This window comes from Bombina bombina, chromosome 3 (genome assembly GCF_027579735.1).
Source record: "Bombina bombina isolate aBomBom1 chromosome 3, aBomBom1.pri, whole genome shotgun sequence".
NCBI lineage: Eukaryota > Metazoa > Chordata > Amphibia > Anura > Bombinatoridae > Bombina > Bombina bombina.
This window is the reverse complement of record NC_069501.1, coordinates 263,079,062-263,091,216: the sequence shown is the minus strand read 5'-3', so window position 1 is coordinate 263,091,216 and position 12,155 is coordinate 263,079,062. Positions and strand designations below refer to the sequence as shown.

Genomic DNA, 12,155 nt, shown 5'->3' with positions numbered 1-12,155 from the left:
CATGCTGAATCAATGGTGCAGGGATTATACTCGGATATCACAATTGATATTCTTAAATACCAGCATTCTACTCTCTCTGACTTGGTGGTTAAACCATCATCGTATTATTCAAGGATCTTTTCAGCATCTTTTGTTTGTCCTTCCTGGACTTTAGTCTCAACAGATGCAAGTCTTTCAGGTTGGGGAGCTATCTGGGGGTCTCTGACAGCACAAGGGGTTTGGAATCCTCTAGAGGCAAGGTTTCCAATTAATATCTTAGAACTCCATGCTATTTTCAGGGCTCTTCAGGCTTGGCCTCTATTAAAGAGATAATTTTTCATTCACTTTCAGACAGACAATTTTACAACTGTGGCATATGTCGATCATCAGTGAGGGACTCACAGTCCTTTAGCAATGAAAGAAGTATTACGGATACTTTCTTGGGCGGAATCCAACTCTTGTCCAATTTCTGTGATTCATATCCCATGTGTAGACAATTGAGAAGCAGATGATCTCAGCCGTCAGACTTTGCATTGAGTGGTCTCTCTATCCAGATGTGTTTTTTTCAGATTGTACAGATGTGGGGTCTTCCAGAAATAGATCTGATGGCTTCCCATCTAAACAGGAAACTTCCCAGATACATTTCCAGGTCCAGGGATCCTCAGGCGGAGATGGTGAATGCGTTAGCAGTTCCTTGGTCTTACCAACTTGCTTATATTTTTCCGCCTCTAGTTCTTCTTTCAAGGGTGATCTCCAAGATCAAAATGGAACAATTGCATGTGTTTCTGATAGCACCAGCATGGCCTCACAGGTTTTGGTATGCAGATCATGTCCAGGTGTCCAATTGCCAACCTTGGTCACTTCCTTTAAGGCCAGACCTTCTGTCTCAAGGGCCGTTTTTCCATCAGGATCTCAAATCACTAAATTTGAAGGTATGCAAATTGAACATTTAGTTGCAGGCTTCTAAGTCTGTTTCAAGTAAGATTTATTATCGGGTGTGGAAAACCTATATTTTATGGTGTTCTTCTCATAAATTCTCTTGGCATTCCTAGAATTTTACAGTTTCTTCAGGACGGTTTGGATAAATGTTTGTCTGCAAATACTTTGAAGGGACAAATCTCTGCTCTTTCTGTTTTATTTCATAGAAAGATTGCTAAACTTCCTAATAGTCACTGTTTTCTTCAGACTTTGGTCCATATCAAGCCTGTTATTAAGTCTATTTCTCCTCCATGGAGTCTTAATTTAGTTTTGAATCCTTTGCAGGCTCCTCCTTTGAGCCTATGCATTCTTTGGATATTAAACTTCTTTCTTGGAAAGTGTTGTTCCTTTTGGCTATCTCTTCTGCTAGAAGAGTTTCTGAATTGTCTGCTCTCTCTTGTGAGTCTCCTTTTCTGATTTTCCATCAGAATAAAGCTGTTTTTGAGGACTTTGTTTACATTTCTTCCTAAGGTTGTGAATTCTAACAACATTATTAGGGAAATTGGTGTTCCTTCTTTGTGTCCGAATCCTAAGAATTCTCTTTAGAAATCGTTAAATTCTCTGGATGTGGTAAGAGCTTTGAAATACTATGTGGAGGCTACTAAGGATTTCAGGAAGAATTCTAGTCTATTTGTTGTCTTTTCTAATTCTAGTCAGAAAACCTCTGCCATTTTTTTGGCATCTTGGTTAAAGGGCCACTGTAAGTAAATATTTTCTATGCCTGTTACTAACTAACTACCCCAAATAAGATTTTTATCAATAGCATTTCATTAACATATCTCTACCGTATGTCAGAAATCTTGTCTGCAAATTTAATTGTTTTCCAAACCCACTCCGTGGGTATCCTTTGCTCTGTACCAATCCGTTTACAATACCTAGGTTTCAAAATGGCACTTTAAACACAAAGTTATTGGTTTAAGTATTATGAACATGCAGTGCTGAAAATAGTGGGCAGGATAACGTGACATCATCGGCGAATAAAAGATATAACTTTTAGAACATTATCAAACTTTGTTTTGGAGAAAATATAGGTCAGTAGGTTTTAATTAATGTTTATTAACTTTAATATGTTAGTTGTTTAGCCTAAAAATTATAACAGAAAGTAATCCTTTAAAGCTTTTGATTCACAAGGCTTATTTGGAGGCGGGACAGTCTCCGCCTCAGAGAATTACAGCTCATTCTACTAGATCTGTTGCCACTTTGTGGGCTTTTAAGAATGAAGCTTCAGTTGATCAGATTTGCAAAGCAGCAACTTGGTCTTCTTTGCATACATTTACTAAATTTTACCATTTTGAAGTATTTGCTTCTTCTGAAGCAGTCTTTAGTAGAAAAGTTCTTCAGGCAGCTGTCTCAGTTTGATTCTTCTGTTTATAAGAACTTATTTTGTGGTTTTGATTTCTCAGCGGAAATAGCTGTTTTTATTTTATCCCTCCCTCTCTAGTGACTCTTCTGTAGTCTTCCACATCTTGGGTATTTTATCCCATACGTCATTAGCTCATGGACTCTTGCTATTTACATGAAAGAAAACATAATTTATGTAAGAACTTACCTGATAAATTTATATTTTTCATAATGGCAAGAGTCCATGAGGCCCACCCTGTTTTTGGTGGTTATACTTTTTGTATAAAAGCACAATATTATTTTCCAGTTCCTCTTTTTTGTATGTTTTTTTAATCTTTTTTACACCTTACTACTTGGCTATACGTTAAACTGAAGTTTGTGTGTGGTGGGAGGTGTATTTATAGGCATTTGAGGTTTGGGAAACTTTGCCCCCTCCTGGTAGGAATAACAGAATTTATGCTTACCTGATAAATTTCTTTCTCCAACGGTGTGTCCGGTCCACGGCGTCATCCATAACTTGTGGGAATATTCTCTTCCCCAACAGGAAATGGCAAAGAGCACAGCAAAAGCTGTCCATATAGTCCCTCCCAGGCTCCGCCCCCCCAGTCATTCGACCGATGGTTAGGAGAAAAAAAGGAGAAACTATAGGGTGCCGTGGTGACTGTAGTGTAAAGAGAAAGAAATTTTTCAAACCTGATTAAAAAAACCAGGGCGGGCCGTGGACCGGACACACCGTTGGAGAAAGTAATTTATCAGGTAAGCATAAATTCTGTTTTCTCCAACATTGGTGTGTCCGGTCCACGGCGTCATCCATAACTTGTGGGAACCAATACCAAAGCTTTAGGACACGGATGAAGGGAGGGAGCAAATCAGGTTACCTAAACAGAAGGCACCACGGCTTGCAAAACCTTTCTCCCAAAAATAGCCTCCGAAGAAGCAAAAGTATCAAATTTGTAGAATTTGGCAAAAGTGTGCAGAGAAGACCAAGTCGCTGCCTTACATATCTGATCAACAGAAGCCTCGTTCTTGAAGGCCCATGTGGAAGCCACAGCCCTAGTAGAGTGAGCTGTGATTCGTTCAGGAGGCTGCCGTCCGGCAGTCTCATAAGCCAATCGGATGATGCTTTTCAGCCAGAAAGAAAGAGAGGTAGCAGTAGCTTTTTGTCCTCTCCTCTTACCAGAATAAACGACAAACAAAGAAGAAGTTTGTCTGAAATCCTTTGTTGCTTCTAAATAGAACTTTAAAGCGCAGACTACATCTAAATTGTGTAACAAACGTTCCTTCTTTGAAACTGGATTCGGACACAAAGAAGGAACTATTTCCTGGTTAATGTTCTTGTTGGAAACAACTTTTGGAAGAAAACCAGGCTTGGTACGCAAAACAACCTTATCTGAATGGAGCACCAGATAGGGTGGGTCACACTGCAAAGCAGATAATTCAGAAACTCTTCTAGCAGAAGAAATAGCAACCAAAAACAAAACTTTCCAAGATAGTAACTTAATATCTATGGAATGTAAGGGTTCAAACGGAACCCCTTGCAGAACTGAAAGAACTAAATTTAGACTCCAGGGAGGAGTCAAGGGTCTGTAAACAGGCTTGATTCTAACCAAAGCCTGTACAAAAGCTTGTACATCTGGCACAGCTGCCAGTCGTTTGTGTAACAAGACAGATAAAGCAGAAATCTGTCCTTTTAGAGAACTCGCTGACAATCCCTTATCCAAAACTTCTTGGAGAAAGGAGAGGATCCTAGGAATTTTAATCTTACTCCAGGAGAATCCCTTGGATTCACACCAACAGATATATCTTTTCCATATTTTATGGTAAATCTTTCTAGTCACAGATTTTCTGGCTTGGATCAGAGTATCTATCACTGAATCTGAAAACCCACACTTGGATAAAATCAAACGTTCAATTTCCAAGCAGTCAGCTGCAGAGAAACTAGATTTGGATGTTCGAATGGACCTTGTACTAGAAGATCCTGTCTCAAAGGTAGCTTCCATGGTGGAGCCGATGACATATTCACCAGGTCTGCATACCAAGTCCTGCGTGGCCACGCAGGAGCTATCAGAATCACCGAGGCCTTCTCCTGTTTGATCCTGGCTACAAGCCTGGGAAGGAGGGGGAACGGTGGAAATGCATAGGCTAGGTTGAACGACCAAGGCGCCACTAATGCATCCACTACAGCCGCCTTGGGATCCCTGGATCTGGACCCGTAGCAAGGAACCTTGACGTTCTGACGAGACGCCATCAGATCCATGTCTGGAATGCCCCATAATTGAGTTAACTGGGCAAACACCTCCAGGTGGAGTTCCCACTCCCCCGGATGGAAAGTCTGACGACTCAGATAATCCGCCTCCCAGTTGTCTACTCCTGGGATGTGGATTGCAGATAGGTGGCAGGAGTGATCCTCCGCCCATTTGATGATTTTGGACACCTCTCTCATCGCCAAGGAACTCCTTGTTCCCCCTGATGGTTGATGTACGCTACAGTCGTCATGTTGTCTGACTGGAATCTTATGAATCGGGCCTTCGCTAGTTGAGGCCAAGCCCGGAGAGCATTGAATATCGCTCTCAGTTCCAGGATGTTTATCGGGAGAAGAGACTCTTCCCGAGACCATAGACCCTGAGCTTTCAGGGAACCCCAGACCGCGCCCCAGCCTAATAGACTGGCGTCGGTCATGACAATGACCCACTCTGGTCTGCGGAAACTCATTCCCTGGGACAGGTGATCCTGGGTCAACCACCAACGGAGTGAGTCTCTGGTCATCTGGTCTACTTGAATCATTGGCGACAAGTCTGTATAGTCCCCATTCCACTGCTTGAGCATGCACAGTTGTAATGGTCTTAGATGAATTTGAGCAAAAGGAACTATGTCCATTGCTGCAACCATCAACCCTACTACTTCCATGCACTGAGCTATGGAAGGCTGCAGAATAGAGTGAAGAACTTGACAAGCGTTTAGAAGCTTTGACTTTCTGACTTCTGTCAGGAAGATCTTCATTTCTAAAGAATCTATTATTGTTCCCAAAAAGGGAACTCTTGTCGACGGAGACAGGGAACTCTTTTCTACGTTCACCTTCCACCCGTGAGATCTGAGAAAGGCTAGAACAATGTCTGTATGAGCCTTTGCTTTGGAAAGAGACGACGCTTGGATTAGAATGTCGTCCAGATAAGGTGCCACTGCAATACCCCTTGGTCTTAGGACCGCTAGAAGGGACCCGAGCACCTTTGTGAAAATCCTTGGAGCAGTGGCTAGCCCGAATGGGAGAGCCACGAACTGGTAATGTTTGTCCAGAAAGGCGAACCTTAGGAACTGATGATGATCTTTGTGGATAGGAATATGTAGGTACGCATCCTTTAAATCCACGGTAGTCATAAATTGACCCTCCTGGATTGTAGGTAAAATTGTTCGAATGGTTTCCATTTTGAACGATGGAACTCTGAGAAATTTGTTTAGAATTTTTAAATCCAGAATTGGTCTGAAAGTTCCCTCTTTTTTGGGAACTACAAACAGATTTGAGTAAAACCCCTGACCTTGTTCCACAGTTGGAACTGGGTGTATCACTCCCATCTTTAACAGGTCTTCTACACAATGTAAGAATGCCTGTCTCTTTATTTGGTTTGAAGATAAGTGAGACATGTGGAACCTTCCCCTTGGGGGTAGATCCTTGAATTCTAGAAGATAACCCGGAGAGACTATTTCTAGTGCCCAGGGATCCTGAACATCTCTTGCCCAAGCCTGAGCAAAGAGAGAGAGTCTGCCCCCTACTAGATCCGGTCCCGGATCGGGGGCTACCCCTTCATGCTGTTTTGGTAGCAGAAGCAGGCTTCTTGGCCTGTTTACCCTTGTTCCAGCCTTGCATTGGTTTCCAAGCTGGTTTAGTCTGGGAAGCGTTACCCTCTTGTCTAGAGGCTGCAGAGTTGGAAGCCGGTCCGTTCCTGAAATTGCGAAAGGAACGAAAATTGGACTTATTCTTAGCCTTGAAAGGCCTATCCTGTGGGAGGGCATGGCCCTTACCCCCAGTGATGTCTGAAATAATCTCTTTCAATTCTGGCCCAAAAAGGGTCTTACCTTTGAAAGGGATATTAAGCAATTTTGTCTTGGAAGATACATCCGCCGACCAAGACTTTAGCCAGAGCGCTCTGTGCGCCACAATTGCAAACCCTGAATTTTTCGCCGCTAACCTCGCTAACTGCAAAGCGGCGTCTAAAATAAAGGAATTAGCTAACTTAAGTGCGTGAATTCTGTCCATGACTTCCTCATACGGAGTCTCCCTACTGAGCGACTTTTCCAGTTCCTCGAACCAGAACCATGCCGCTGTAGTGACAGGAATAATGCACGAAATAGGTTGAAGGAGGTAACCTTGCTGTACAAAAATCTTTTTAAGCAAACCCTCCAATTTTTTATCCATAGGATCTTTGAAAGCACAATTGTCCTCAATAGGAATGGTTGTGCGCTTGGCTAGTGTAGAAACCGCCCCCTCGACCTTAGGGACTGTTTGCCATAAGTCCTTCCTGGGGTCGACCATAGGGAACAATTTCTTAAATATAGGAGGAGGGACAAAAGGTATGCCTGGCTTCTCCCACTCCTTATTCACTATGTCCGCCACCCGTTTAGGTATCGGAAAAGCATCAGGGTGCACCGGGACCTCTAGGAACTTGTCCATCTTGCACAATTTTTCTGGGATGACCAGATTGTCACAATCATCCAGAGTAGATAGCACCTCCTTAAGTAATACGCGGAGATGCTCTAATTTAAATTTAAATGTCACAACATCAGGTTCTGCCTGCTGAGAAATTCTTCCTGTATCAGAAATTTCCCCATCTGACAAACCCTCCCTCACTGCCACTTCAGATTGGTGTGAGGGTATGACAGAAAAATTTTCATCAGCGCCCTCCTGCTCTACAGTGTTTAAAACAGAGCAATCGCGCTTTCTCTGAAATGCTGGCATTTTGGATAAAATATTAGCTATGGAGTTATCCATTACTGCCGTCAATTGTTGCATAGTAACAAGCATTGGCGCGCTAGAAGTACTAGGGGTCGTCTGCGTGGGCATAACTGGTATAGACACAGAAGGAGATGATGTAGAACTATGTCTACTTCCTTCATCTGAGGAATCATCCTGGGCAACCTTACTATTTGTGACAGTACTGTCCTTACTTTGTTTGGACTCTATGGCACAATTATCACACATATTTGAAGGGGAAACCACATTGGCTTCCATACATACAGAAAATGATCTATCTGAAGGCACAGACATGTTAAACAGGCTTAAACTGGTTAATAAAGCACAAAAAACGTTTTAAAACAAAACCGTTACTGTCTCTTTAAATGTTAAACAGGGCACACTTTATTACTGAATATGTGAAAAACTATAAAGGAATTATCCAATCTTTTCCAAATTTTCACCACAGTGTCTTAATGCATTCAAAGTATTGCACCCCAATTTTCAAGCTGTTAACCCTTAAAATGTGGAAACCGGAGCCGTTTGCAATTTTAACCCCCCTACAGTCCCAGCCACAGCCTTTGTTGCGACTTCACCAATCCCAGGGGGGTATACGATACCAGTTGAAGCCTTCTAGGATCGTTTTCAGTGGATGCCAGACCCTCACACATGCAGCTGCATGTACTGTACTCAAAAGTAACTGCGCAATAATGGCGCGAAAATGAGGCTCTGCCTACTATAGAGAAAGGCCCTTCCTGACTGGGAAGGTGTCTTAACAAGTGCCTGGCGCTAAAAACGTTCCCCAGTATTAAAAAAGTGTGAAATTCACTTCAAACTGCATATAATACTTAAATAAAGCAATCGATTTAGCCCCTAAAAGTGTCCACCAGTTTATAGCCCATAATAAGCCCTTTATTCTGTTTGAGTCTAAGAAAATGGCTTGCCGATCCCCATGAGGGAAAAATGACAGCCTTCCAGCATTACACAGTCTTGTTAGAAAAATGGCTAGTCATACCTTGAGCAGAAAAGTCTGCAAACTGTTCCCCCCAACTGAAGTTCTCTCAGCTCAACAGTCCTGTGTGGGAACAGCAATTGATTTTAGTTACTGCTGCTAAAATCATACTCCTCTTTTAAACAGAACTCTTCTTCTCTTTCTGTTTCAGAGTAAATAGTACATACCAGCACTATTTTAAAATAACAAACTCTTGATAGAAGAATAAAAAACTACAACTAAACACCACATACTCTTCACCATCTCCGTGGAGATGCTACTTGTTCAGAGCGGCAAAGAGAATGACTGGGGGGGCGGAGCCTGGGAGGGACTATATGGACAGCTTTTGCTGTGCTCTTTGCCATTTCCTGTTGGGGAAGAGAATATTCCCACAAGTTATGGATGACGCCGTGGACCGGACACACCAATGTTGGAGAAATATATCCCATACGTCACTAGCTCATGGACTTTTGTCATTATGTAAGAAATTAATTTATCAGGTAAGTTCTTACATAAATTATGTTTTTTCATTGCCTTTGTACATATTTTCCTGTACAGATGGATACAAATTCAGTAATACAGTCAATGCTATATTTAAGAAGCATATGATGCACTAAAACATTGCTGCTACATGTTTTTTGCATATTGTCAGGTACGAGCAGGTGGAAAAGTCACAGAGGGATATAATACAGGGCTAGCAGTCTATGTTATTGTCACATGACTAAGGATCATTGACAGCTTTTTTTTCTCACTTATGTCTGCTTAAATGGCAATCTTCTATTTCATGATTTTTTGTTTTCAGAAGCTGGTTATTTTTCTCAATGAAAATTATAACAACCTTCATTATTATATTCAAGAAAGAAAATTCTACAACATGCTATTTATATATGTTTTGTGGTTGGAGCTGGGGGTCTAAAGGTGACCTGAGCTAACACTCATCACACAGGTCATTTAAAGGAGACAAACACTATAATTAAATTGAGAATCAAATGCCCAGATCATCACTATGGCAACACCAAACTTCATTTACATACATCAAGCCACCCTCAGTTTATGTTTTTTTAAAAAACTTTATGTTAAAAAGTAATGGGTGTGCAATCTGTCATATTACTGTCAGAAAGGGGTATAGTTATATAGAGATGAACCTGGCCTAGGGTAATAGTACATAATATTGTCATACAAAACATAACAATTCATATGTAGCTTTATCTTGGTGACATGTTGTAAGATCTACCTGAAATTGTTGATGTTTGTAGATGAGGTTGGTAATAAATGAGACTTGAAGAAAGGTTACAGGGGCAACAGGAGTCTTTAGGAAGCAGAAGAAAAAAAAATACAGCTGTACTAACTGCTATTATTTCCTGGTTTAGGTGACTCCAGTAAAGACACTACTCCTCAATAACAGAAATATATCCTAATTTCAGAGAAGCATTCCACATTTTAATCAAGTGGTCTTATGTCCATATACTGTAGTTGTGATAGTGACCAGGAGTGAAAATAGAATTTTATTTATGCTTAAAAAAGACAATTAGACATGATTCAATACTTTAGCATTGAGACTGCACAACTATAGAGGACATTTTTTTATTATATGCTTTGTGAGGATACTTAAAAACAGAATGAATTTTCAGAAGGGTACAAACAGAATTTATTGATATACTCCTCCTCCAAAATGCAGCAATCTTATTCTGTGAGCCCATGAGCAGTATGCTGCATGTGTTAAAGGGACAGTCTACAATATTCCCCAGTTTTCCATAACCAACACAGTTATATTAATATACTTTTTACCTCTGTGATTTTCTTGTATCTAAGTCTCTTCTGACAGCCCCCTGATCACATGACTTTTTATTTATTATCTATTCACTTGCATTTAGTACTGTGTTGTGCTAACTCTTCAATAACTCCTCTGGCGTTAACACAATGTTATCTATATGGCATACATGAATTAGTAGTCTCCTGTTGTGAAAGTAAATAAAAAAGCATGTGATTAAGAGGCTGTCTATCTATAGTGGCTTAGAAACAGGCAGAAATTTAGAGGTTTAAATTAATATATCAATGTTGATTTGTACAAAGCTGGGGAATGGGTAGTAAAGGCATTAACTCTCTTTTTAAAAAGTAACAATGTTAGTGTAGACTGTCCCTTTAAGTACATAAAACAGGAAGATTATAGTTTCAGCTTTTATAGCCATAACACCAGTGCACCAGGGGCCTGATGAACAAAAACTCGCCGCCATGGAGAGAAAGCACTATAAATCTTTAGGGGCTTTTTTTTAGTGTTATATTGCAGTGTATGGGTCTTTTTCTTCACGTCCAGAACTCTATATAGCTAGATAATAAGACCCAGGCTAAAATTATGTGAGGGACCCCACTGTACTAATAAAAAGCCTTAGATCATCTCGCCAGAGTGGAGAACCTTAGACCATCGGGCCCCAGATGAGAATCATAGATAAGGTTTTTCATATTTGTATCCTTTTTTTTTTTTTCTTTCAATAAAACTTTTTCTGAAGGAGGCTTATTAGAAAATAACCACTCTACTGATGTAAAGCAGTTTATTTCCTAAAGTAAATGACCTCTGTCCATGAGCTGAGATTGCCAGTGATGCCATATGTGCTATCACTGGTATTTAATGCACATGCTAAAGGATAAAATAAAGGGGTACTATATCACAAAAATAAACATAAAAAATTCAAAACAAAGCAAATGTGATTAATAAACTTATAATGCTATTTTCCATCTTCATAATACAGGTGGCCCTCGTTTTACAACGGTTCAATTTACACAGTTTCAGAATAACAACCTTTTTTTCCAGTCATGTGACTGCTTTTGAAAAGCATTGATAAGCAGTGCATTTATTAAAATAGCCAGTAGGTGGAGCTGTCCGCTTGTGTTGCAGCAAAGCCAAGCAAGCTGAAATTAATCAGTTTAACCAGACATGAGCTATCAAGCAGATTTCAAAGGAACAAGATCTTCCTGTCTATAAATCAGTCCAGATTGGAATGCATAGAAAGAACTGTTTGCAGAAAAATGCAAGTGAAGTCTGTGTTGTGTGATTATTTTATTAGGTTTATAATGCTGTTTAGCAATTAAAGTCTTCATTTCAAAGCTTTAAAAATAATGTATTAGGTGTTACTTATGACAATTTTGAGAGGGGCCTGGAACCTATCTCCTTCACTTCCCATTGACTTACATTATAAACTGGGTTTCAATTTACAACGGTTTCGATTTACAACCATTCCTTCTGGAACCTAACCCTGGCGTAAACTGAGGGCTACCTGTATAAGCTTATAGCTTGTAGGTACTTAAAGTGATTGTCACTCCTAGCATTTGTGAAATGCTAGGATTTACCATCGGAACAAATAAAGGGGACTTTTAGTCATGAAGTATAAAACACTTCATACTGAAAGCTCCTTTATTTGTTTCAAGCATTCGCCGCAATGAGCTGCTCAGGCAGCCCAAGGCAGAACGCTGTTTTGCTGAGAGGTAATGTTTTCACCTCTTAGCCAATAGCGGTGTGGGCTATCCAGCTTGGCACCTGCTAGAACGCATGGCTATTTGCTACTGTACTGAGATAAGAGTCTGTTTAACAGCTTAGAAATCAGCATATGAGCCTATCTAGGTTTAGCTCTCCACAAAGAATACCAAGAGAGCAAAGCAAATTTGATGATAAAGTAAATTGGAAAGTTGTTTAAAATTGCATGCCCTATCCGAATCATGAAAATTTAATTTAGACTAGACTGTCCCTTTAAGTTTTTCTCATATATATTCCCTGATGATGAAGATTAGTGATAAGTTAAAAAACAGGCAACAAGAGAGTCTGTCCATACAAGGCTGTGTGGAACATAGGATAATCTAAAAAGGTTTCCACACAGCTTTGTTTGCACACACAATATAAGTAGGAAACTAGTTCAAACATGGCAGCAC

General features: G+C 40.4%; 1 protein-coding gene across 3 annotated transcripts in view; it reads right to left on the bottom strand.

Moving 5' to 3' along the window:
* Window positions 1-12,155, bottom strand: part of RAP1GAP2 (RAP1 GTPase activating protein 2) — a 695,842-nt gene that overhangs the window by 658,161 nt on the left and 25,526 nt on the right. The window lies entirely within an intron of this gene.